General features: G+C 35.8%; 1 long non-coding RNA gene across 1 annotated transcript; it reads right to left on the bottom strand.

The window, feature by feature from the left end:
- Positions 1-734: 734 nt before the first annotated feature.
- LOC127846376 (uncharacterized) lies at positions 735-3,687 on the bottom strand. The gene is made up of 3 exons (XR_008033480.1): positions 3,041-3,687; positions 1,890-1,990; positions 735-1,517 (listed from the first exon to the last, which is right to left on the bottom strand). It is a non-coding gene; the product is annotated as an uncharacterized LOC127846376 (long non-coding RNA).
- Positions 3,688-27,779: the final 24,092 nt, after the last annotated feature.

Raw genomic sequence — 27,779 nt, 5'->3', positions numbered from 1 at the left:
TTAAAAATTTGGTTTCAGCGCTGAAAGGGTTAATGATTGTGTGTTAAAATAAAGGTGAAAATGAAAGGATAATTGTACACATATTGAAAAACAACATATTTAACTAAGTTATTTATGCAAAAAAAAAATGCAAAAAATCCAACAGCCATTTTGCACATCTGCTCAATGATTAAAATGAAACATCTGCTCCATACAAATGACAATCTAGGGAATTATTGAGGTAAATGAAAGCACTTTCTGTGATATAAACATGACCATGCACATTATTATTGTCAGAGAACCTTGTTGATGAAAAGATTGCGTGATCAATACATTTTGTTTTATTGCATGTTTTGTCAGGCACACGCAATTTAAGTTCTCAAATGTCAAGAAGACGCCTAACCCGTCTGTAGATCTGCCGTGGAATCATATGGAATTCTATGGAAATCGTAAGATGGAATTCCGTGGAGTATTGGCACTAACTTTCCATCCGATTCCATGCAATCAATGGAAAAGTGAAAAAAAAACAGAAGGGGGACTTGATATGGGATGGAATTCCATAAAATGCCGTGGAATTCCATAGAATTCCGTGGCATTCCATAGAATGCCGTGGAATTCCATAGAATGCCGTTGAATTCCATAGAATGCCGTGGAATTCCATGGAACGCCGTGGAATTCCATGGAACGCCGTGGAATTCCATGGAACGCCGTGGAATTCCGTGGAAGTACCAACTCTCTTAACCACAGGCATGCACGCACACATTCAAAAACACATCCATAAACATGCACGCATATACAGGTGAGAACAGAAAAACTTATAAAAGGCACAATATAAAACATAGAAGTAGAATTTTACATTTCTCTTATGACAAGTATACTTCCTTTCTCACATATGTTCATAAACACACACAATTACATGCACACACACATCACACACAATTGTTCTAGAGTTTTTTCTCATAAATTTTAACGTTCAACAACTGTTCCTTATTAATTCTAGAACACTTTCAGTACGATAACAGAAGTTCAGTTCTAGTTGATGTGTTCCAGTACAATTCTAGAAAAGTTCCGAAGGTTAACTTCAAATATTTAAGTCTGAAACCAACTTTCTAGAAAACAAATTCCCATGCAGACAGCCAGTATTCAAGTACTGAGCATAGTTAATAATAATACATAACAAATTAACAACTGTTGTAAATTTGTTATTTATTATACTATGCTCAGTACTGTTGAACACGGACTTAATTCAATTATCCAAGTTTCAAATTCCTAAATTAAAAAAAACAACAAATAAATTAAGACAAAAAACAAACACAAAATACAATTCACAAAATAAATAACTGGTCTTTTTTTTTACAAGAAGTAACCAAAATAAAACATGTCACCAGCCACAGACTGCCAGGCTTAACACAGAGGCTAAAAATGTTTGTCCAAGTCTTCCACTGCCATTTTCCTTTTCTTCTGAGAATATTGAACACCAGTCACTGCCTCCGGGTCCTTTTTGGTATGAGGTACATTGTATACTGCTCACATGTGCTCTACAGAATAAAAAATCATAAAAATGTCTAAAGCAAAGAGTTATTGACATTCAAACTATAACAAGAGATTGCAAAGCAATATGGTCCCCTACCTGTTAAACTTCACTATTTTAAGTTTGTTAAATATATTTGTTGCCATAGCAACCAGAATTCTTGCATTATAAACAACATGAAATGACGTGCAAAATGTCCTTATTGTCATCTGTTCATGTTTCAAGTTTCATGAAAAAATACTTAGAACTTTTAAAGTTATCCCAGGATCCAGAAAAGTGTAAATGACTTAGACTAATATATTGAATTCCAAAAAGACAAAATACTTTCAGGTGGTTAACATTAAATAACTTATCTAGCCCAGGGCATGACAATATTTACCATGAATTTGTAGCCCTGTAAGTCCTCTAGGTAAATGCGCTTAAAGAGCTGCTTTGCTGTTGGATTATTTCCCTGCCAAACTCTGCAGTATCTTCCATCAACTGGTCAATGGTAATTAAAGCACATAATGAAAATGTATAGGGAACGTAATTCATGAATTGTTTTAAATATTAAGTTGTTAAATGGTCTTTAGAAAGAGAACTAAAAACGAAGTGAATACATCGCAAAGCACTAAGCATAACTTAATTTGTTGGTATGATTAGTACAAATTTATTATTGCTATAATTAGAATGATGTGTAATTCTATTGGTATGAAAATGCACACTCAGATACCTAAAAACCAATTCCATTGGTTTAATTTTTTATTTACAAGCAAATACGTTGAATTGATATCCCCCGCCAATATGCTTCTGGACACATAAGTATTATATTTGACACTCAAACAAGCATTTTTTAAAGATACAAAGGGCCATAACGCCGTTTTTAACAGATGGTGTACAATTCCATTTGGCGTGCATCATCCTCTTATCCATATATATACTCGAACCAGGTTTCAATGAAATCCGCCAAAGCACTTCCAGGATATGGCCTTGGACACACAAAAAGCATTTTTTCAAGATACAAAGGGCCATAACTCTGTTATTAACTTATGGTGTACAATGCCATTTGGCATGCATCATCCTCTTATCCATATACATACTCATACCAAGTTTCAGTGAAATCTGCCAAAGCACTTCCAAGATATGACTACGGACGGATGGAAAGACGGACAGACGGAAGGATGGAAGGACGAACAGACAACGCCAAAATAATATCCCTCCGCCTATGGCGGGGGATAATAATAAACATTAACACCATTAATGAGCATTGAGTGCTCAACATGCACAGTAAAAAACTTCGTTAGCCTGCAGTTCCATAACCTTGCATGAGAAAATTCCGATACTACATTCAATGTTATTAATTTCTCCACATAGGTCTTATTACTTCCTTTTTCAACCTGCAAACTCCACTAAGTGAAAATTTGGGTGACAGCTGCTTTTAAACTAATATTTGCCATACTAAAACTTCAAATATCACATAAAAAGGTCTACAATAATGTCATAAGAAGATTAAATTTAAAGGAATATTTAGAAATAATAAAAATCACAAACCTTCAGTTGTTGTTCTATTCCTAGACAGACTGCTCAAACACTGTATGCATCACTCTTTAGCAATATTTCATGTCACTTTCCAAATGATATAAATACATAAGTATTTTAAGAAAGTGTTTTAAATGGAAAAACTAATGAACTCTTCTGTTTGTTAAATGTCTTTAACTTTATTTTAACAAGTTAAACCAGTACATTGTCCACCATGTTTCATGTTTCAATCTAACAGGTAAACTTTCTGTATTTGAATTCAGCCAATTAGAAAAGGCTGTTATATCTTATAACCAATAGATTTGCAGCAAACATACCCAACATCTGATGTACAACACATGCTTGGCTTATCAGATAGATTGTTATTTGACAACCTGGACTGGCTGAGTTTGATATTGAGAAAAAACGGTGTGTATACCACTTGGACAGGGTTAAGGAATTTAAACTTGTAGAAATTGCTTTGAAAGTAACATCTACTCCTACTTCTGCAGAACTACTACTTTAATTACTACAGCATCAACAACACCACCAACAACAACAACAGCAACAATAACAGCAGCAACAGCAGCAACAACAACAGCAGCAACAGCAGCAGCAACAACTGTTACTACAGCATCAACTGCTACTACTGCTACTTCTATTGCTACTACTATTGCTACAGAAACTGTTAATGCTACTACTTCTACTACTACTACTACCACCACAACCTCTACTGATATAAAAAACACTACTGCTACTACATCAATTACTACAACAACAACACCTACTACAACAACAACAACTACTACTACTAATACAGCTACTACATCTACAACTAATACTACTACTGCTGCTGCTGCTGTTGCTACTATGAAGTCTATTTGGCTATTTGTAAGTGTAAGGTGTTCTATATGTGTTCTTATTCCCCATAAGAAATTTTGTAGAACTAACTGGTTCTTAAAGCGTTCTAGATGTGTTCTAGAACTACATTTTAAAACATTTTTAGAAATTTTTGACCATATTTTGTCCTTGAAATGTTCTAAAAAGGTTCTTGAAATTATTGGAACAGTTTCAGTCCTAAGCCATTTTCCACAAATATTCTGGATTTATTCTAAAAAAACTGTTTTGGAACAATTCCAGAACATACGTTTTAGAACACAAATATGGAACAGTTCCATAACTGTTCCAATTTCTAGAACAAATTTATAATTATCTTTATTGCATTTTCTTTTAAATACAAAATACATGATGCAAATAAATTCATACATGTATTAAACTACAAATACATTTCAGACAACCAGCGAAAATTTTCTAAGTTATTTTCCATTGATTTCCATCCAAGAAAATGTATAAGTTATTTTCCATAACGATTTCCGTTGAAAAAAATGGCTAAGTCCAACTTTCCATGGTGTTTTCCATAAATTCCGTGGAAATGCATGGAATTTTAGTCAAGATTCCGTGGAATTCCATAACAGCTTCAGATGGAAAATTGGCAAGTGGATGGAATTCCATCAAATTCCATGGATTTCCATCGATTTCCGTAGAATTCCATAATATTTTCTATGGAATTCCATAGAAAAGTGCTGATGACTATGGCAGATCTACAGACGGGAAGCTGGTCTTTGCACTTATTTGTGATAATACTAAATTTGTCATTGTTTTGTTTAAGTCTAACAAATTGATTGTTACTGTTTATGAATTTTTCATCATTACATAAATTTGTCATCATAATTTAGGCAGACAGATTCATTGTAAATTGATTTTTATCCTCTGCCAAAGGCCGAGGGATAGAGAATTAGTGTTGTCCTTCCGTCCTTCTGTCAGTTCATCTGTCCCAAAACCTTTTAGGGCTATATCTCAGAAAGTATATAAGATATCAACATGAAACCTCACAGGTATATATATTTTAATGAGGAGAGTTGCCATGCACAAGAACCATAACCCTACACTTTCTTTAATAAGAGTTATAGCCCTTTTTTATGCTCCCCCAGATTTTTTTTGGGGGGGTAACATATAGTCGCCGCTTGGTCCATCTGTCCTTCTGTCCGTGCACAATTTTTGTCCGGGCTATTTCTCAGCAACTAATGACCGGAATTCAATTAAACTTTATGGGAAGCTTCACTAGCAAGAGGAGATGTTCATATTATCAGCGGGTTCTGGTCGGATGATTTTTTCACAGAGTTATGGCCCTTCGAAATTTTCCATTAACTGTACATATAGTGCAATTCTTGTCCAGGCTATTTCTCAGCAACTAATGACTGGAATTCAATGAAACTTTATGGGAAGCTTCACTACCAAGAGGAGATGTATATATATTATCAGCCTGTTCTGGTCGGATGATTTTTCACAGAATTATGGCCCTTTGAAATTTTACATTGTACATATAGTTTAATTCTTGTCCGAGCTATTTCTCAGCAACTTATTACGGGAATTCAATGAAACTTTATGGGAAGCTTCAATACCAACAGGAGATGTGCATATTATCAACCGGTTCTGGTCGGATGATTTTTCACAGAGATATGATCCTTCTATTTCTCCCCAACTACTGACTGGACTTCAATGAAGCTTTATGGGAAGCTTAACTATCTTTAGGAGATGCGCATGTTATTAGTGGGTTCTGGTTAGATGATTTATTTAGAGAGTTATGGCCCTTTGAAATTTTTAAGTTGCTAAACCATCCATCGTATTATTTTGTCCAAAGTTATGCTCCTCAAGACGTTTCCTTTTATCTGAATATATAGTGCAATATTGTGACCAAAAAAACCTTTGGTGAGCATCACCCGTTTCCGACGGTTTCTTGTTATATTTTATGTAATTTTTCATGGCATTACACATCGCAAATGCCATGCAAGACTTCAACATGAAACTTCATGGGTGTATTGATATCAATGAGGAGAAGTGCCATGCTTAAGTGCCATCAAGTTCATTTTCTTAAATGAGAGTGATTGTCCTTGGTTGTTTTTAACCAGGTTTTCCGAAGGAAATTAACCAGGTTTTCCGAAGGAAAAAACTGGTTATTAGATTGGCGAATGCGGGCGGGCTGGCTGGCTGGCTGGCGGGCGGGCGGAACAAGCTTGTCCGGGCCATAACTATGTCGTTCATTGTCAGATTTTAAAATCATTTGGCACATTTGTTCACCATCATTGGACGGTGTGTCGCGTGAAATAATTACGTCGATATCTTCAAGGTCAAGGTCACACTTTGAGTTCAAAGGTCAAAAATGGCCATAAATGAGCTTGTCCTGGCCATAACTATGTCATTCATTGTGAGATTTTAAAATCATTTGGCACATTTGTTCACCATCATGGGACGGTGTGTCGCACGAAAGAATCACGTCAATATCTCCAATGTCAAGATCGCCACGACTAAAAATAGTTTTTTTTAAAAAACAAACTTACAAAGGGGGTTAATTTTGTTTGTTCATTTCAAAAGTTCAGTTTGAGTTTTCTCCCTTTATCAGATTTTTTTTCACAATGAAAACCTGGTTTTGTGGCAATTTTGTCCCTTGTTGTATGATGGAACTGTTCAGGGCAATATTTCAGATACAATAAAACATTTGAACATGAAACTTCTTGGGTGTGTAGATATCAATGGGTGGAAGTGCCATTGCAATGCATAAAAACAATTACCATGCACTTAATTATTTTGAATGATTATACTGTATATCGAGGGATTTCACCCATCCATGAACAAATTTTTGTGTGCAGGGGATATCAATTTAAAGACGTTGCTTGTTTTAAATTGAATATCTTCTTAGCATATCATGTTTTGCTGTTAGTTTGTTATATGAATACAATTAATTGTTCCTTATTCAGAACGGAAATTGTTTTTCAACTTCGTTGTCTCAGATTCAACATGTTCTATCAGAAATTAGATTTATAGCACTAAGAAATGCTATCAATAAAAATATTAACCATTCTCAAATCTCAAATGAAACATACAAATTAATTTGACTAATTATTTCCGTTCATTGTAGGCGGTGCATGGGGGAGGGGTAATTGTAATCTGCTTGCATTACTGGTAAAGGAATCATCAGTATTGAACTTTCACCTAAAGTGCTCTCCCTTATTCTTCTATTGAGGCACATATTATATTTCTGTTCTGTACATGTAGATATAGGCTAACTATAATTTTAGATAAACTGGTTGGTTAGTTTTTGAGCCAATATAATATGTCTTAATGGTAAAACAGCTTTAAGATTGGCTAATTGACTTGCCAGCTTCAGCTGTGCTGTTGATCTTCTTGGTTAACCCATTAATGCCTAGCGTCTAGAAAAAAGGCCTTCGCAAACAGCGTAGACCCAGATGAGACGCTGCAGCGTACAAATCAGGGTCTGCGCTGTTTACTTAAAGGAATTTCTGTAAGAAATATTCTAAATATAGAAATAAATATACTAGACATCCCCAATTTTGGAAATAAATTGATCCAATTTAGAAGGATGGGAGAGTCCACTAGGCATAAATGGGTTAATGTTATAATTAGCTTGTGGTAAGAAAGTATAGGGCAAGTTAACATTTTAGGGGACATTGACCTGTTGTGGGATTGCTGCAATAACATAATATTGTCCTGTGATAGGTTGAGACACATTGACCTGTGAGATAATGCAATGGAAATAATTGACATGTGCTATTATAAGTGTGACACATTGACATTTGGTATGATAGGAGGCATTGACCTGTGTTATGAAAGCTGGGGAGACATTGATCTGTGGTGTGATAAATTGGAACACCTTGACCTGTGGTATGAAAGCCGAGGACGCATTGGTCCTTGGTATGATAGTTAAAAGTGGAGTCCCTGATTAGAGTGTGCGAAATGCACTGGCTAATGCAGTGCCCCAGATAAGCTGCGTATCTGCGTCTTTTACCCTATTAAAATGTTCAAAAACGCAAAGAAATACAATATCATGCGTATTGAAAACGCAACCAATTTGACTTTTACGCAAACTCGTCAAATGGGATGCGTACAATACAATGGCTTCGATCGAAAATGCTTTTCTCGTGTTCGGTATTTTCTCTTTTGAAGTATTATCGTAACGAGGCGATGCTTTCATTCAGCAAGCACCTGGATGTTGGAGCAAGAAACAGTCAAACTAAATAAAACGCTCTGCGGACTAGATTTCATAGTAAAATCAAGCGTCTGACCAAATAATTTACGACGACATACATGCGCTTTCAATCTGACTTAATCCGTCGTTTTATAACTCAGTTCACCCTATTTTAAGAATGAAATCACCCTATTTTTCAAAATCAAAGGGTGAAAACCCTATTTCCCAAATAATTATCTGGGCCACTGCTAATGTTAGACGATACTTTACTTGTATCCTTAGAGCCTCATGTTTTCGCTGTTAGATTGTATTATATTAAATGCCTGAATCTCATTTTCAGGTTTTAAAAGTAACCAAGTTATAACATGATTTACATGTCTGCATTGCAGCCTTTGAAAAACAAACCATTTCTGTCCTTTTGAAAGTGTCAAAATATTTTCTTACATAATTTAGTAATTTGGTAGACGTCATAACTAGAAATGGCTTTTGTCACTTGATAAGCAATATCCATTCTGGATTCAAGGACAAGGATACGTACATTGTACCGAATGGCAATGCTCTGGAAGAACCATAATCATTCTGTTTGATGATATGATAATTAGAAAAAACAACAAGTGGTTTTGTCTAGTCATGACATAGGCAAAATGATAGACTAGTTATGACATATTGGCAAAATTATAGACTGGTTATGAAATATGACATATTGGCAAAAGTATAGAAAGGAAAATTAAGCGGTTTATTATATATTTCTTCAAGTTATGTAATTGAGAAAAAAAAGACATACATGTCAAACAACAATTTTTGACAATAACCTGTTATTGTCTTAACTCTTGCAGCATTTAATTTTTTAATTAGTGAAACAAATCTGATAGAAAAACTTGCCGTTGATAATTATTTAGTATGAAGCTCTGACCGAGAAATTTCTTGACCGAGAATGTTCTCTGCTCTTTGTAAGTAAACAATGTGAATGTGTCAGAAAATGAAACATTTTGTGAAGATTATTTGCTTGTTTACAGCAAGCATTGGATTCCTATTTTCCATTGACCGCTGAGTCAACTGACTTTTCATCATCATTGTTAAGTCAGAAAGCCATTAGTCTTAGCCAGTTTCGTGCTGTATTTTAGCTAATTTTGCATTTCTTCAGAAAGAAAATGCCAGAACAGGCACTGGAATCATGTATGATGTAGAAGTCACAGACCTCTGGTATATGCCAGTGTATTTTAAAGGATGACCACATAAACATGTTGATTTAATTTTTTTTTCATGTGGTCTTTTTGACCTTGACCTTGAACTTAGACTCCGCATTTAGGTTTCGAAATCTGTGTTTAGGTTTCGAAAAAGCATTCTTTGGGGGTATATGTCTTCCGATGGAGACAGCTCTGGTTAAACTGAGAAATGATAAAAGTGTGAAGGTTTTTAATCTGACATGATTATATAAAATAATGTGAATAAAATGTTTTTGTAGATTTTAAAAGATGCACCATTCCAATCAAAATGCTTACTGCAGTACCCCATACTTTGTTATTTCTCTGCTTTGTTATTTCTCTACTTTGTTATTTCTCTGCCTGTAAAGTGAGAAGTAGGTCAAACAATTTCAGTTTTCAAAATAGCAGCTCTAAAGACCATTAAGAGTGTGTTGACTTTCACTACCAACCATCTGTCAATAAGCCAAATCATAATTTAATCTTGTCCATTGTTAACCAGGTTTTCCGAAGAAAAAAACTGGTTATTAGATTGGCGAATGTCGGCATCGGGCTGGTGCGCTGGTGTGCGGGCGGGCGGAACAAGCTTGTCCGGGCCATAACTTTGTCGTTCATTGTGAGATTTTAAATAATTTGGCACAGTTGTTCACCATCATTAGACGGTGTGTTGCGCGAAAGAATTAAGTCGATATCTCCAATGTCAAGGTCACAATTTGAGTTGAAAGGTAAAAAATGGCCATAAATGAGCTTTAAAAGGTCATAACTATGTCATTCATAGTGAGATTTGTAAATCATTTTGCACATGTGTTCACCATCATTGGATGGTGTGTTGCGCGAAAAAATTACGTAGATATCTCCAAGGTTAAGGTCGCCACAAAACAGATCGATTTTGAAACAAATCAGTAACAATGCACATTTTGATTTTGAGTTGTCTCTCTTTATCAGACTTTTATTTTCAAATTGAAAATCGCCAAGAGTAAAAATAGATTGAATTTTACACAAAGGGGGTAACGATGCTCATTTTGAATTGTCTCCCTTTTTTAGCTCACCTGATTGCTCAGGTGAGCTTTTGTAACCGGTCTTTGTCCGTCGTCCGTCCGTCCGTCCGTTAACATTTGTTCGTAAACACTTTAGAGGCCACATTTATCGAGTACGAAACTGGGTCATGCTGGGTCAAAAACTAGGTCACTAGGTCAAAAAAAAGAAAAAGCTTGTAAACACTGTAGAAGTCACATTTAGTGCCCAATCTTCATGTAACTTTGTCTAAATGTCTGTCTTAATGATGTGTTGGTTGAGTTCAAAAGTGGTTCTGGTCCGTTGAAAAACATGGCCGCAGTTTTCCTTACATGGCTATAGAGAAGCCTTGTAAACACTCTAGAAGTCACAATTTTGGCCCAATCATCATGAAAGTTAATCAAAACATTGGTTTTATTGATATGTCGGACGAGTTCGAAAATAATCCAGATCGGTGAAAAAACATGGTTGCCAGTGGGCGGGTCATTTTTCTCTTTATGTATATAGTGAAAACATGTGAACACTCTAGATGTCACATTTTTTGCCCAATTTTCATGAAATTTGGTCAGAACATTTGTTTCGTTGATACAAGAGTTGAGTTGGAAAATGGTTCCGGTCAGTTGAATAACATGTCTGCCGGTGGGGGGGGCAGTTTTCTTATATTTATATATTCAAAGAAAGCTTGTGAACACTAGAAGTCACATTTTTTGCCCAATCATCATGACACTTGGTGAAAAGATTGGTTTTATATATATCTCAGATTAGTTTGCATATGGTCCCGATCAGGGATCATATTTTTCCCCCGCAACATCAATCGGTCCGGATTTAAATGGGGAAAAGTTCCGAAAATTTATATCCGAAATCTTGACAAATTACGTTAAAATATATGCCATTGATTTTGCTATTCATGTAGATGGTATAATAAATGTACAAGTTAAATTCCCTTAGGCATTATTTTTAAACGGAACATACGAGTTTTCTCATTTTGTTTTATCATTTGCTATTTCATTGACATTGGTTGTTTCGTGTGCTGTTTTATCTGACTGTTTTTCATGGTTGTCATTATTATTAGTCTACGTAAATCTACCGATGTTTTAAATAGTTGTCAACTCGATAATAGCTTACAAACATGCATTGAACCCAACAAATGTCTGTGCGTAGGATTGTTACTGACAATAACAAAACCAAATATTTAAGAAATAATTCATGTACATTATAGTTGGTAGTTGAATAACCCACGGCCGATAGTTAAGATGCGTAGGGATTATATGATTTGAAACCACGCATCTAAACTTTTGGTCGTGGGTTATTCAACAACAAACAATACAGAACACGAATTAGTTCGATTTTAACACAATTTTTACTGAAGATTTACAAGGTCTGCCCACAATTATTGCAGAATATCCGATTTTCTTCTTTGTTTATATGACAGTTTACTGTATCATGCATGAAATGCACAATTTCCACGAGGATAACATTGAGGTTTGTATCTCCGAAGTAACTGTCAATGATATTATCCTGGACACGGACTCTAGTATACACTCCGTGTCCTGGACGAGTACACCTTACGGACCAATTGTGCTAGGTATAAGCCAGTGAAATTATTGATTGTTATTGACACGGGGTTATTCACGCGTGACTAATACACAGCCGCCCGAATCTTCACTGCTTGGGGCCATACTCTGATACTAGTCGGCTGACGATTGATATTGACACAGCATTGTTCACCCGTGACTAATACACAGCCGCGCGAATCTTCACTGCTTGGGGCCATACTCTGATACTAGTCGGCTGACGTGCAAAAATCTGGTCCTGACCGCTTTAGAGACTGCAGCGAATGGTTAATCATACATAATCAAGATAAGAATGTAATTAGGGTGTGCACTGTGTAATTGATTTCATGACATGCGAATTTTAGCAGACAGAATCAGACCGACTGTTTGGGATTTTCAATCGGTCTTTCATGACCTCAATCGGTCTAGAACCGACAAAACCGACAAAAATATGATCCCTGGTCCCGATGAGTCAATAAACATGGCTGCCAGGGGAGTGGGGCAGTTTTCCTTATGTGGCTATATAGAGAGAAACCTTGTGATCAAACACTATCAATACATTGGTTTTATTGATTTCTTGGACAAGTTGGAAAATGGCTCAGATCAGTGAAACACACTTTGTAGCTCACCTTATTGCTCAGGTGAGGTTTTAGGATTGGTCTTTGTCCGCTGTCTGTCCGTCCACATTTGGTTTGTAAACACTCTAGCATTCACATTTTTCAAGCATTCTTTATCAAAGTTGCTGAAAGATCTCAGTCAAGTTTGATGATGAGCAAAATCACATAATTAATGCCATAATTATTGCCCTTTGATTGTCCAAATTTTCATTATATTATACAAAATCCTTGTAAGCAAAGTTTGATGTTTGGGGGGTCAACTCAAAATATAGGTCACCATTTCAATTCTTACAAAAACAAGAACACTCCCTACGCCAGAGTTTTGGTTCAATTATGATGAAACTTGACCAGGATGTTTGTCAGGTCAATATCTAGGTCATGTTTGACATTAGGTAAAGATTGAATAAACCGACCCCTCTCAGGTAAGCGAACTAGGGCCATCTTGTCCCTCTTGTTTAATGAAACTTCCAACATGGATAGATGGCAATTTGGACATAATGCACGTCATTTCAAATGGTCCCGATGGGTCAATAAACATGGCTGCCAGGGGGTTGGGGCAGTTTTCCTTATGTGACTATATAGAGAAACCTTGTGATCGAACACTTTAGAAGTCACTTTTTTTGCCTAATCATCGTGACACTTAGTCAATACATTGGTTTTATTGATTTCTTGGACAAGTTGGAAAATGGCTCAGATCGGTGAAACACACTTTTTAGCTCACCTGATTGCTCAGGTGAGGTTTTAGGATTGGTCTTTGTCCGCCGTCCGTTCGTCCACATTGGTTTGTAAACACTCTAGCATTCACATTTCTCAAGCATTCTTAATCAAAGTTGCTGAAAGATCTCAGTCAAGTTTGATGATAGGTCACCATTTCAAATCTTACAAAAACAAAAATACTCCCTACATGTACGCCAGAGTTTTGGTTCAATAATAATGAAACTTGACCAGGATGTTTGTCTGGTCAATATCTAGGTCAAGTTTGACATTAGGTAAGATTGAATGAACCGACTCCTCTCAGGTGAGCGAATTAGGGCCATCTTGGCCCTCTTGTTTAAAATTGAAAACTTGGTTATGTGACAATTTTGTCCCTTGTTTTCCTTTTAGGTTACCATTATTCCGGTTTTTCTGTTAGGTTACCATAATTCACATTTGCCTTTTAGGTTACCATTATTCATGACAGTTTTCCTTTAAGGTTACCATAAGTCACTACTGGGAAATATATCAGAATACAGTTTTTACTTAAATGAAAATAAGATAGGCTAATTTAGTTCAATGTTAATGATATTTGGTAAGTCCGTTTGTCCAAATGATATTTGGGCTGTGATCAATTTTGGGTGGTGTGAAGTGAAAAACTGTTTATTAGGTCAAATTAAAGAAAAAGCTGATTGCAAGTTAAGAAGTCACATTTTTAGTCAAACCTTCCCAAAACGTGGCCAGAACATTTGTTCTAATAATATCTAGAGAGACCACTGACAATTGTTTCTTAGGTGACAAAGCTCAGCAAACCTGAGTTGTTTTAATTGCTTTAAATTCAAATTAAAAACAAATAGAAGTTACTTAAAATCAATTAAGGGATGACAAGTGCTATTTAGGTTATAAAGTGTGAATGATCTGTTGCCAATGGTAAATAATAATTAGTCATAAATCATAATAAATATAACCTTATACAATACAATAATTGTATAACTTAAATGCATCATATCTATACATTTGTTTGCATAAACCTAGAGCATTACATAGCATTTTCTGCAATTCAAGCTTTATGTGTTTTTAACAAACTAATTCTTTGAGTAATTCAGTAACTAATAGAGACTTATTTGTCAGTTTTATATCAAATAGGTAGCTTAAAAGGGCATTATTATTATAACTAGAGAATTTAAGTTAATCAGTTTTTCACAATTAAGTCAAAATGCTGAAATGTAAATAGAGTTATGGCAGGAAAATCAAAACGTTATTTAACTATAAAAAACACTGTTGTTGCCATTTTAATAGACTCTTCAATTCCTTCTTGCACTCAAATAATATTAAGCTCCTCATTGTTATTCGTTCTATTTTAAGCATGCCTTTAATTGAAATATTGCTGTCAATTGTTATGACTGAGTGGGCTGCAGAAGAGCCTTGTTAGAGGCCGAACAGTTTGATGTATCAATTAACAGACACAGAATTAATCAAAGCATGAAGGCACTGAAGGTGTTCGCTATTGCATAATCTTAGATGCAGTTCAGTTTTCAAAATTATTTTATAGCTTTTTATATCGCAAGTTTGAAATGAACACAACCCATTCAAATTTATAAAGAGTGTGTCTGAAAGCACAGGTCGAGATGTGTGTGCACTGTTTATCTTCATATTTATGCCCCCCTTCGAAGAAGAGGGGGTATATTGCCTTACCCCCCACCCCTCCCCCCCCCCAATTTTTTTTTTTTGAACATCTTAGAAACTACCACACCCAACATTATACCCCCCTCTCACCCCCCCCCCCTACCCCCCACCCCAATTTTAATCTCACCTGAGCGATAGCTCGAGGTGAGCTATTGTGATCACTCAGCATCCGGCGTCCGTCCATCCGTCCGTCTGTCTGTAAACAATTTGTAAACATCTTCTTCTACTAAACCATTGAGCCAATTTCAACTAAATTTTATGTGGAGCATCCCTAGGTCATGGGGCAAAAGAATTGTTAAAAAAAATTTGATCACATAACCAAGATGGCCGCCATGACCATATATGGTAAAAACCTTAAAAAATCTTCTTGTCAGAAACCGCTCATCAGATTTTCAAAATATTTCACAGGGATGACCTTTGAAGGCTCCCCTGGAAAAGTTGTTCAAAGAAATTTGATTCGTCAAAAAACATGGCCGCAGGAGCTCGTTGAACTTTGCATGTTTATTCGTTTTTGCCTATTTTGTGAAAACTTTCGAAAATCTTCCACATTTTTTGTCCGATCCTTTCCAAATTTGCACAGTGTCTTTATATCAATGAGGACACAAACCCTACAAAAAATGAGCATTATTGGTCCATGAAGTACAGAATTACCTCCCCTTGAATTGAGAAAATGGTGTTTATGCAATGAAGTCCAAATTTTTCATCCAATTCTTTCCAAACTTGTAAGGATTTAGCATGGTTCAAACAAGGGAAACAACTACGGTTTATGCATGTTCTTTTTATTAAAGATTTGCCTCCCTTTAATTCATTCAAAATCTCATTTTACAGCAGAGATTCCAAATCTGACCTGTAAATGAGCCCCATATTTACTGCCAGTGCTAGGTTACCTTTTCCCATTTGATCATTCTTAAGTATTGGTCTTGTAATGCTGCTACTGCTTCTGCTACTGCTACTGCTACTACTACTACTACTACTACTACAACTACTACTACTACTACTACAACTACTTCTACTACTACTACTACTACTACTACTACTACTACTACTACTACTACTACTACTACTACTTCTACTACTACTACTACTACTTCTACTACTACTACCACTACTACTACTACTACTACTACTACTACTACTACTACTACTACTACTACTACTACTACTACCACTACTACTACTACTACTACTTCTACTACTACTACTACTACTACAACACCACCACCACCACCACCACCATTCACAGTGACAAAAAACGTATTCACACAATGGCTGCTACTACAACTTATAGCCCATATAGGGGCATGCATGTTTTACAAACAGCCCTTGTTTCTATGGGATTTTCACCACAACTGTTCATGTTTATCTCCGACACATATTTTTAGGTCACCTGTCATGAAGTGACACGGTGAGCTTATGTGATCGTGTGATGTCCGGCGTCCGTTGTGCGTGCCTGCGTTTGTCCGTGCGTCCGTCCATCAACAATTTGTTTGTGTAGACAGTAGAGGTCACAGTTTGCATCCAATCTTGATGAAATTTGGTCAAAATGTTTATCTTGATGAAATCCGGTTTGGGATTGTATTTGGGTCATCTGGGGTCAAAAACAAGGTCACTAGGTCAAATAATAGAACAACCTTCTGTAGACAATAGAGGTCACAGTTTTCATCCAATCTTTATGAAATTTGGTCAGAATGTTTATCTTGATGAAATCTGGGTTGGGATTTTATTTGGGTCATATGGGGTCAAAAACTAGGTCACTAGGTCAAATAATAGAAAAACCTTGTGTAGACATTAGAGATCACAGTTTTCATCCAACCTTTATGAAATTTGGTCAGAATTCTTGATGAAATCTGGGTGGGATTGTATTTGGGTCATCTGGGGTAAAAATCTAGGTCAAATTAATAGAAAAACCTTGTGTTGACAATAGAGGTCACAGTTTTCATCCAATATTTATGAACTGTGGTCAGAATGTTTATCTTGATGAAATCTGGATTGGGATTGTATTTGGGTCATCTAGAGTCAGGAACTAGGTCACTAGGTCAAGTAATAGAAAAACATTGTGTAGACAATAGAGGTCATAGTTTTCATCTGATCTTAATGAGTCAGGTGAGCGATTCAGGACCATCATGGCCCTCTTGTTTTTTTTCATAAACATCTTATAAATTACCACAACCCACCCCCCTACCCCCCACCCAGCCCCATCCCCCCACCCCACCCCCAATTTTTTTTTGTTTTAAACATCTAATTAATTACCCCACCCCTCATTATTACCCTCTTTCATCCCCCACCCCCCCTAACCCCTCCACCCCCCAATTTTTTTTTAAACATCATATAAATTACCACACCCCATATTATACCCCCCTCTCACCCCCCTACCCCAACCCCCCCTACCCCCCCCCAACCCCTCCCCAATTTTTTTTTTAAACATCTTATAAATTACCACAACCCACATTATACCCCCCTCTCACCCCCCCTACCGTCCACCCCCCTACCCCCCACCCCCCCCTCTCACCCCCCACCCCAATTTTTTTTTTTTTAACTTATAAATTACCACACCCCACTTTATACCCCCCTCTCACTCCCCCCTTGATCATGACTGGCAGATGACCCCTATTATTTTCAGGTCACTAGGTCAAAGGTCAAGGTCACAGTGACTCGAAATAGTACAATGGTTTCCGGATGAAAACTTACATTAGGTCAAAGGTCAAGGTCACAGTGACAAAAAACGTATTCACACAATGGCTGCCACTACAACTGACACCCCATATGGGGGACATGCATGTTTTACAAACAGCCCTTGTTTTTTTATAGAGATAACTAAGACAAAATAACAACACTCTTTTCTCTTATTTTCACAATTGGTTGCTGCACTTGCAACCATCTTTAGAATTTTGTTTCCTTGCTGAAAAATAACAAGCCTTTAATTATGTACATGTTGTGTTATGTGTATCTAATACTGTATCTGTTTTCTTTAAATTATTGAGCAACAATTTTGCCAACATGACAGACTTTTAATGCATCATTAAGCCCCGTTTTCCCTGAAAGCAGCCAATATGTACAGATTTCAATGATAAACTGGCAAATGTCGTTGCACAAGCTGTTATAAACACTAGACTGGCCAATATCGTTGAAAAAGCTCTTAAACCTTATAAATGCTGTCTGCTACAGTGTACCGGTGCTTAAGTATAAACAGGCAGTGGTTATCGTTACTAGCTGCAGTAAAACAAAACAAATTTACCCCCCCCCCCCCTCTTTTGGAAATGATCATGTTCAGACCTTGTTTCAAACTTATATTAAGGTGGGCTCCCACTGCGGATCCAATCAACTGGATCATCCCGATCACCGAAATTTCCCGACCAAACCTGACCAAGCTCGACTAAAAAGGGTATACACGACTTCTTCTCGACCTCTTGTCGATAACACACGACCCCCACACGACTCGTTCCCGACTTTCACCCAACCATCTTTCCGATTTCCGCTCGATCATCTCGACCTATACGTGAGCCCTATATGATCTCAGCTCGACCAAGTGGACCTCAGCTCGATTGCCACCAGATCTTCACACGACCAGATCGTGATGGTCGTACAACAGTAGTACAAAGCAATCTAAAATAACTCGAGTAGAGGTCGAGCAGATCGGGTACAGAGCTTGTGTATGGTCAAATAGCAATCGGAAAGTGATCGTGTACGGTCGATTAGCCGTCGGGTAGCAGTCTAGTAAATCTGTAAATCAAATCGAATAGAGGTCGAGTGGATCGTGTTGCCATCTATAATAACTCGGGTAGAGGTCGAGCGGATCGGGTACAGATCGTGTAAAAGATGTCAATCCGATCGCCACACGATTGCTTCACGATCAACTCGATCTTCTAGTCGTCTAATACACAACCACTTCCCGAGCGCTTCTTGATCCATTTCCTAATCGACCGCTACTTGATATTTTTTGACATGTCAAAAAATATCGGGTAGGAAGCCAGACCAATGCCGACCTACTCGACGGCCCCCGACCACTCATGCCGACCGAACCAGACCAGTATCCGACCGCTTGGTCTGACTTGATTGAGTTGATCTGATCGGCAGTGGGAACCCAGCTTTAACCCTTTACCACTAGATACCTATTTTGACGCATTTTTAGTCACTTAGAAAGTTAAATTTAATTAAAGACTTTTCCTACTATATTCAAGTTTTAAAGGCTTCATTTCCAAACCTTAGATACTGATGAGCAGCAAACTGCTTAAACCTTAACAACAGACTGCCGGTTACTCAAAGGCTGTTTTGCATGGTTTTATGTTGGTTGCAAAAGCCATTTTCACTTTGCTTCTGATGTGGAAAGGGTAAAGCACGATTGTTCATGTTTGAAACATGTTCAGAAAACATGTTGAGCCTCTGGTTTGACGATGATGTAAACATGTTTGAAACATTGATGATCACTTATATTGACACCTCAACCAAAACATGTTTGAACTAGTCAAAGAAAGCTGATTTTACATCATGATACGGCTATGATACCAAATTATTGCATAAACTCTATCTATAATGCCTCTAGCATGATGAAGAAACTTGACAAAAGGAGGGCTTCCCTTAGTCTTTTTTTAGTTCTTCTTAGTGGATTCAATATAATTATTATGAACTTTGTTAATAACTCCAGCCTTCGATGACTTTCCAAAGAATAAATTTAATGGGGAACTGAATAAGTTACAGTTTCCTCATGCAGGCAGCGATGAAGGCAATTAATATTTCAATCCACATTTCAAATTATAACATCTGCACTCTCTTGACAACAGCTTTATTTTATTGGAAATGTAATTGAAGTTAAGGTTATTTACTCAACACTTCAAAAGACATTGCTGTAAATGTAAGTGTTTATGTACCTTCAAAGTTCCTGCTGTATGCTTGAAATACTTCAGTGACAAAATGTTGCCAGTATCAATTTTTGGAAAATTTAGTAGGAACGAAATAAGATAAACTGGTACGAAAGAAACATCTTTAAAAAAAAATACTTATTCTGACAATATATAACGTCATGACCAGTTAATTCAAAAGTAATTCCTCATTTCTTACTTTGCGCCATGCAGAGCTCCAGATAAGGTTTCGGGTCAATTAGTTTTCACTACAAGATTTTTTTCCCAATTAGTTTTCTTTCCAAAATACATCATTTTCAAATAGTTTTTTTTTTCTTACAATGAAAAATATATAATAACAATGCTGCATAAAATACAGTAGGAATTTCTTGTCATCTTAATTTACACTTACATCATCATCATCGATTTCCACATGGGACAATGAAGTAGAAAGTGTTTTATTTACAGCTTTTCCATGTTCTGCACTTTTGTTGTGCTTGACTATAATGGTGTCTCTTTGAATGTTGCACGAGCCCAGACAGACGCCACATTGTGTTTAATACAAGAGGAAAATTTCAAATAAATATCGGCATCCAAGCCTTCAATCTGTAACAAGGGAAAGTAATTTTTCCATGCCGAGATCTGTTTTACCGCGATACCGCGATTTTTTGGTTTGGAGATCTTCGATTCCACGACATCAACTGCTTTTGACACTATATAAGATTATAGACTGCCAACAATAGACTTTGGACTTTTTTTCTCGCCGCGAAATGAAACTTAGTATACTTGATCCTGTCGCAGAATGAAGTTTCTTTTAAACTCTAATCCACGCTTTGCTGCCCCCATGTTTAATTTTGTTAACAGAAGAGCAGAAACAGAAATGAGAATATTATTGGTTACAATCAAGTAATTCACGGATCCGAAATCTCGTTATCATTTAACTTTTGCTACGCAGAACTAAAAAACTCCGTACGATCAAACGGCAGATCATAATTCGGATCCGTCTGTCTCAATTCGTTTTGATACGATTGATTTTAATTTTCTTTTCGTTTTTCTTTAAAGTCAAATCATAATAACGATAAAATGATGCTGATCTGGAGCTCTGTTTGCGCGTTTGCATTTCAAATTTGCATTAATTCACTGTTTAACACATTTTAAATGGAAAACTGCCTATCCGAAGGTAAAGCCTCGTCATTTCTGATGATGACCGAGTGCGGAATATGTAAAACACAACCTTGAACTGTATGAGGTCATATGAAATAATCAAATTATTTTGTTGATGTCGAATGAACAAGACATATTGTTTTCAATGTTATTTTAATTTATTTTGGTTTGTGTGCTTTTTTATGCAATTATAGCAAAAATACACATTTTCTTGTACATGAAATAAATGCTGCCCTCGAAAACATGTCCCTATTCCTATAATGAACTACTGCAATTGAAATGAATATGTTTTGACCATACTTAGGCAATATCAATAAAGCTATGTTTTATCAGATCTTGTTTTCTTTTTTAACTTTAATGGCCATGACGCTTGCTAAAATCATGTTAAAACATTTGTGTTTTTTATTCAAATTAGAGCCAAACCAGGGCAAGGTCGGAAACTGCTTCTTAAATAACTCTGTTTTGACAGCGATCTGGTTTTGTCTGTACATTATAATAACCCTACCAGAAAAATTGCGTAAAATGAGCATTAAATGTGCATTTAATGCGTATAAAACACAGCCGTATTGGCACTGTATTATTCACTTTACCAAGTGCATTTTTTGTTCAAAAAAGATTTTGTTCTGCATTTTTCTCAAATAATGCACTTTTTGAGTGAATTAATGCGCTTTTGTGTATTGTTTAAGTGTATTTTGCAGTAAAAACTAATACATTTAAGTACATTGTTTTGGTTAAGTGTACTTAAAGCATAATTAAAGTGCACTTATATGCTTATGTTTTATTTGTTCCACCAAAAGTGCACTTCAAGTGTATTTTAACTGCTTAAATTTACTTTGGAAAACATGGTGAAAAGTGCACTCAAGTGTATTATTCTAGTGCATTCTCGTTGTACACTTGTAAGACTATTTGTCTGAAAATTCACTCAAGTGTATGTTTTTATTCTAAAAAATAGGCTGTAGCATATTTTTTTGTACTAAAAATAGGCTCTAGTGCACTTAAAATTCACTCAAGTGTATTTTAAAATTATGGTCATGATAGTCCTGACTAATTTAATTGCCGTAACAAATGTGTATGTATGTATGCAAATCACAATTAAAATTTGGCCATGGTTGGAAACTGCTTTTTAAATAACTATGCTGTAAACTTGATATGGTTAAATTTCCTCAGAAAACTGTTGTCTATTAACTTAATAAATAACGATTATAATTATGATTATCAAATATTTCCCAACGAATGTGTTTACTTTTTTTGAGATTTATATTAATTATTTTCTTAAGGATCTCATGAGTCCTATAAAATTAAGGCCACAACTTTTTTATTTATTGGTTTACAATTATTTTTTTTGAAAGTGGTCCATCGGGAGGTCAAAAAAAAATCATTGAATAGAAAAAAAGAAAGAAACCTTATGACCCCAGAAATTTAATTTAAAAAAAAACACGCCATATTTCAAAGTGTGCACTTAAAGCAGCCATTTGCAATATCCGACTGGTTTATGTTATATGCGTGTTGATAATTGAGTACAATGTCCAATATTATGAGAGATCGAGATATTTTTTTCTCTTATGGGATTTCTGCCCCATAGATGAAAAAAAACAATGGGCACTTACAAATTTGCAGTCTTGAGGTTTACCCCTAGCCCAACAGAACGGGGCTAGTGATATGGCATTTGGGCTATGAAAATATCCAGATTCATATAGTCGGGCTTATGGGTATTTGAATCTGTTCTATAAATGCATAAAGATTCGGGCTAGTTGTTCAAAAATGCTAAAGTGAAGACTGAATTTGAATGGGCACTTAGCAAAAATGAATGAGCACTTCTCAAGATTTATTTCGGGTAAAAATTTAACAGACAATAGGAAAATCAGCATCAGTAAATTTTCGACCCCATCAAATTTATTTATGAGTCTGTGACGCAACTATATTGTTTAACTTGTTAATTATATTCACGGACTAGATTAGGTCAATATATGCTCCGTGTTATATTAAACAAACCCGATATTATAATAGATAAAAAAGTATTACCTTGCAATTTGATAATTAGTATAAATAATCCAATAAAACACTGCCATTATTTATGATATATGTGTTAAGGAATTATGTAAACACGGGCGTCCGCCATAGTAAGGATCTGCACATAAAGTTTGTAAATCGGAACTAATCGGAATATCTTGGAAAATCATTGATAAATGTATTTGTCGATTTAATGCTTAGGGCCGAGTAATTTCGGAAAATTGGAACTCAGCTTGCGTAAAACACTTGCTCAATTAACCGCTAAACTCCACCTCCGTTCTTCGCAAAAGATTCGAAGGCGGAGCTATGCAGGTGCTATTATTAAATTGGGCGATTGCCATGCATTTGAAGAACAAACACACCATTGGTTCGGCATGTTGATTGCTAGACAAAGAAAGCCATGCCAATTTTGTCTGCGAGAAATTTGTCGCTTTATTGCTTTAGACAGGAAGCGGCTTCCCTTTGATGGCGTTAAACTGTTAATTCACACAGACTGCACATTTTCGGAAGACTTTAACAGACTCTTTGTATACAATTCCAGTAAAAAAAACACTTGCTGACATTAAACTTTGGATTAAATTATCAAAATAAAGCTAAGGCCAGGTTGATAAATATGATTAAATTAATTCTCATCAGTTCAAATAAGACGTTTTGTGTTGTATATCAACGAGTTTTCATGACAACAACAACTTTAACAAACTGATCGATCTACCTCGATTTTTTTCATGAACGATCTCATAAGTCGAGTAAGAGCAAACACATAATTTGTGTAAGAGAAGTTATAAGATTTATGCTACGGGCATCGCATTGCGTAATGGTGCGCATCGCATTACGGAAATGATGCGTAGTTTTTCGTTTTAATGGGAGAAGAACGCATGTCATGTAATGGAGTGTTTAATGCACTGCGCACCTTTATCCTGATCAATTTGTACTTTCTTGATTTTAATCACAACCGTACTCAAACCGGATCTTTTTTTCTCGTTTCGCTCCTTTTTTCAGTGTGGTCAGGAATAAAATATTTTTTTAGAAGACGATTTTTCGATATTTTTTTTCCCATTTTCCAAAAATTAGGGTCGGCAGTTTTGTAAACCAAGAAATATAAAAGTCGTGGCCTAATACATTCATTATTTTAATATTCCCAGTAATATGAAATGCTGACTCTTCCCATAATTGCCATGGTCTTTTTTACTGTAAGTGCATTAATTGTTAGGAGTCTTTCAGAAACACCAAATCTAATTGCTCATACAATTGCCTACAACTTATGTTTGGCATTGAATATCAACAACAATTTTATGCTAATTTTTCAAATAGACCTTGATCATATCGTTTTGTTGTGACAATGTGCACTTAAGTTTTATTTATACTGTCTGAAATAAATTTAATTAAAAAACAACAACAATGAGACAAATTACCGGAAGATAAAAAATTATTGACATATTTTTATTAAAAAATAATTTTTTGTTTTTTATGCGATGTTTTCAGGAAATGGGCTTATACAATTGTGTGCACCTGAGCTTTAATTATTTATCATGTGATTCACGCAGGTAGACTTTAGGAACAAGAAGACACATTAATGGTAGGGATATATTGTTCTAAGGCTTGTTATGTTACACTTGTGAATTCAGTGTTCCACTCTTACTTTACTAATTTAGGTGTCAAGAAGTCCGAAAATCCGACACTTTTTTATATATCGTATTTTTCTGGTTTTTTATGCATGTTAATTCATATGTTTAATTCTTGTGTCTGTTTGATTTCTGATCTTAGTTCAATGTAACTGCTGTTCAATGGTTGTTGAGATTTGTTGTCTCTTATTCCATTCAAGTAATATTTACACTAGTTATTATAAAAAATTATTTTTTTCATTCAAGTAATATTTACTTAAGTTAATATGCTATAGGTGCAAAAAAGAATGGAGCTATGGAGTTGGTCTGCCTTCAATTGGAAGCTATGGAGTAGGTCTGCATTCAATTGGAGGCTATGGAGTCGGTCTGCATTCAATTAGAAGCTGTGGAGTCAGTCTGCATTCAATTGGAGGCTATGGAGTTGGTCTGCATTCAATTAGAAGCTATGGAGTCGGTCTGCATTCAATTAGAAGCTATGAAGTCGGTCTGCATTCAATTGGAGGCTATCGAGTCAGTCTGCATTCAATTAGAGGCTATGGAGTCAGTATGCATTCAAGTGGAAGCTATGAAGTCGGTCTGCATTCAATTGGAGGCTATGGAGTCGGTCTGCATTCAATTAGAAGCTATGGAGTCGGTATGCATTCAATTAGAAGCTATGGAGTCGGTATGCATTCAAGTGGAAGCTATGAAGTCGGTCTGCATGCAATTGGAAACTAAGGAGTTGATCTGCATTTAATTAGAAGCTATGGAGTTTGTCTGCATTCAATTGGAAGCTATGGAGTCCGTGTGCATTCATTTTGAAGCTATGGAGTCGATCTGCATTCAATTGGAGGCTATGGAGTCGGTCTGCATCTACTCTTTAAACCCTGGCCGCAATTATTGAAATATAAATAAAGATGTAAAGCATACAATATGTTTGTAAAGAAGTATGAAGCATTTATAGCTCAATTTAAAAACATTAATGAGCTTTCTTATTTCTGACATTTTGTACCAAATGATCTTAAATCAGCCCCATAAGTAGAATATGTTTCATAACAGAAAGAAATAGTGTCGCCTGATCCAATGAAACAATTCCTGACTGTGCTGAACTAAGCTCAAAATAACTATCTTTATTTTATGCTTTTCGGTGGTTTATAGAGAATATCAGTGAATTAAAACACCAAAACTGATAATTTCACTGTTTCAAACAATGAAAATTATCAGTGAAAATTATCAATAATTTTCACTGTTTATGTTAAATGACGTCATTTTTTTACGCTGCGCCACTCGTGAAAATATTATTTTCTATGATCACTAGTGAATTGAAATCGATAATCCACCGAATCCAACAAATATCCTCTTTATAATTTGCTAATGGAATCATGTTATCACTATTAAAAATTCTGCCATAAATATCTCACTTTATAATGAAAACATTTCTGTTGAGACATTAAGAATGAAAACATTTCTGTTGAGACATTAAGACACTTATTGAAACAAGTTTTAACAATTTTTTTTCAATCTTAACCCTTTGATATATTTTTATATATATACCTTATTTTGATGATTAATAAGGATTTAATAGCAAGTCAAGATTGTTCCTGTATTACCAGCCCAAGTGACAGCACTTTGATGTTGATTTCACGTTATTTTGAGTTTGATGTAATGACAACACAGAACATATTTTAATACATGTATGGCAAAGCATCAATTAAAAAAAAACACTTTAATAATATTATTCCAAACAAAAAACTGTTGGTTTCTTCATCTTCTTCTTAGAATACAGCACTCAATCTTTCTAAATAGAATATTTTATAGCGGAGCTATTGTTTAAGGGGTGAAAAACTGTACAAAGGAGCTGAGTTAGTTGTTCAGTTAAAATTATTTACATTTATATACGCCCGTTCACAATGGGACTTACTATAAGATCACCCTTGGGGGGTGGCAGGCAGCTTCGGCCACAGCAGTGTCAGCTCTCTAATTCAAATAGTATTCATCTGCTCTTCACCCAACTTGGTTAGAAATTGTATCTAGACAATATCTAGGTAAAGTTCGAATATGGGTCATGCTTGGTAAAAAACTAGGTCACAAGGTCACTTAGTGAATTTCAAGGATTTAGGATGGTGTCCGCTCTCTTATTGAAGTAGTTTTCATCCGATCTTTACAAAATATGGTCAGAACTTGTGTCTAAATGATATCTAGGTCAAGTTCAAATAAAGGTCATGCCAGATCAAAAAAACAAGGTCTAGTTGTCACTTAGTGCATTTCAAGTACTTTGCATGGTGTCTAATTGAAGGCACAGCAGCGGGCAGGAGGGCGGCACACTATCTAGGTCAAGTTCGAATATGGGTCATGCCGGGTCAAAAACTAGGTTACGGGTCACTTAGTGCATTTCAAGGATTTAGCATGGTGTCTGCTCTCTAATTGAAGTACCGTAATTACTCTATGTTTTCGGACACTTAAAAATAATTATTTTTGTTCGTGTCCGAAAACTTAGATACGAAAAATATTCACAAAATACATGTGTCCGAAAACTTAGAGTCCATAACTGAAGTATCCGAAAATAGCGTCAATTGTATCAACGACTACAGATAATAGCACGGGCCTGTAAAATACCATGCCATGTAGTATAAATTACAGTTATATATGTTTGCACTGCATTTTAAATAATTTTAAATGCTTAATTTATTTGACAGAAAGTAACTGCAAGGTTGTACTTTGACCAACGAGTTCAAAGATGAGCATGTATTGTACTGATACTCGCTAGTATGAACCTGTAATTAACACAATAAAAAAAAGATAACTATGAATTCTTTGTTTGTTAATTTCGGATAGTTGTTGTCTAACACCTTCCATTGTTCGTAAAACTGGCAATCGGGTGCATCACACTTTGAAGCGTTTAGTATGTGTCACAGTTATTTTACTGAGAAGGGGTAGTACCATTGCGGAATATAATTGAACTGTTAATTGGCTCAACCCCTCGTAATTGTCATAACGCTTATGCTATCGGGTGAAACCATTGTTAAATACCGGTTTACAAGGTTATTTACCCAATAATGCAAATGTAATGGTCCGTAGCCCTCAAGCATGCACCTGCCATGTTTTATGATGATAATCCGGTTGTTAAACCCCATGATTGAAGTTTCATTAGATATCGAAAACAGGACCGAAATTTGGTAAAAAAGCGCTGTCAAAAAAAACTGTCAGAAGACTGAGAAACATTAATTATGGACGAAAACTCATTTGTCCGATAATTAAGAGTTACGAAAAATAATTATTTTTGCTCAAAAAAAGGGGTGTCCGAAAAACTTAGAGTGTCTGAAGACATAGAGTAATTATGGTAGTTTTCATCC

The sequence above is a fragment of the Dreissena polymorpha genome, chromosome 9 (genome assembly GCF_020536995.1).
Source record: "Dreissena polymorpha isolate Duluth1 chromosome 9, UMN_Dpol_1.0, whole genome shotgun sequence".
Lineage (NCBI taxonomy): Eukaryota > Metazoa > Mollusca > Bivalvia > Myida > Dreissenidae > Dreissena > Dreissena polymorpha.
Note: the sequence above shows the minus strand (reverse complement) of the source record. Positions and strands in the feature narration are given on the sequence as shown.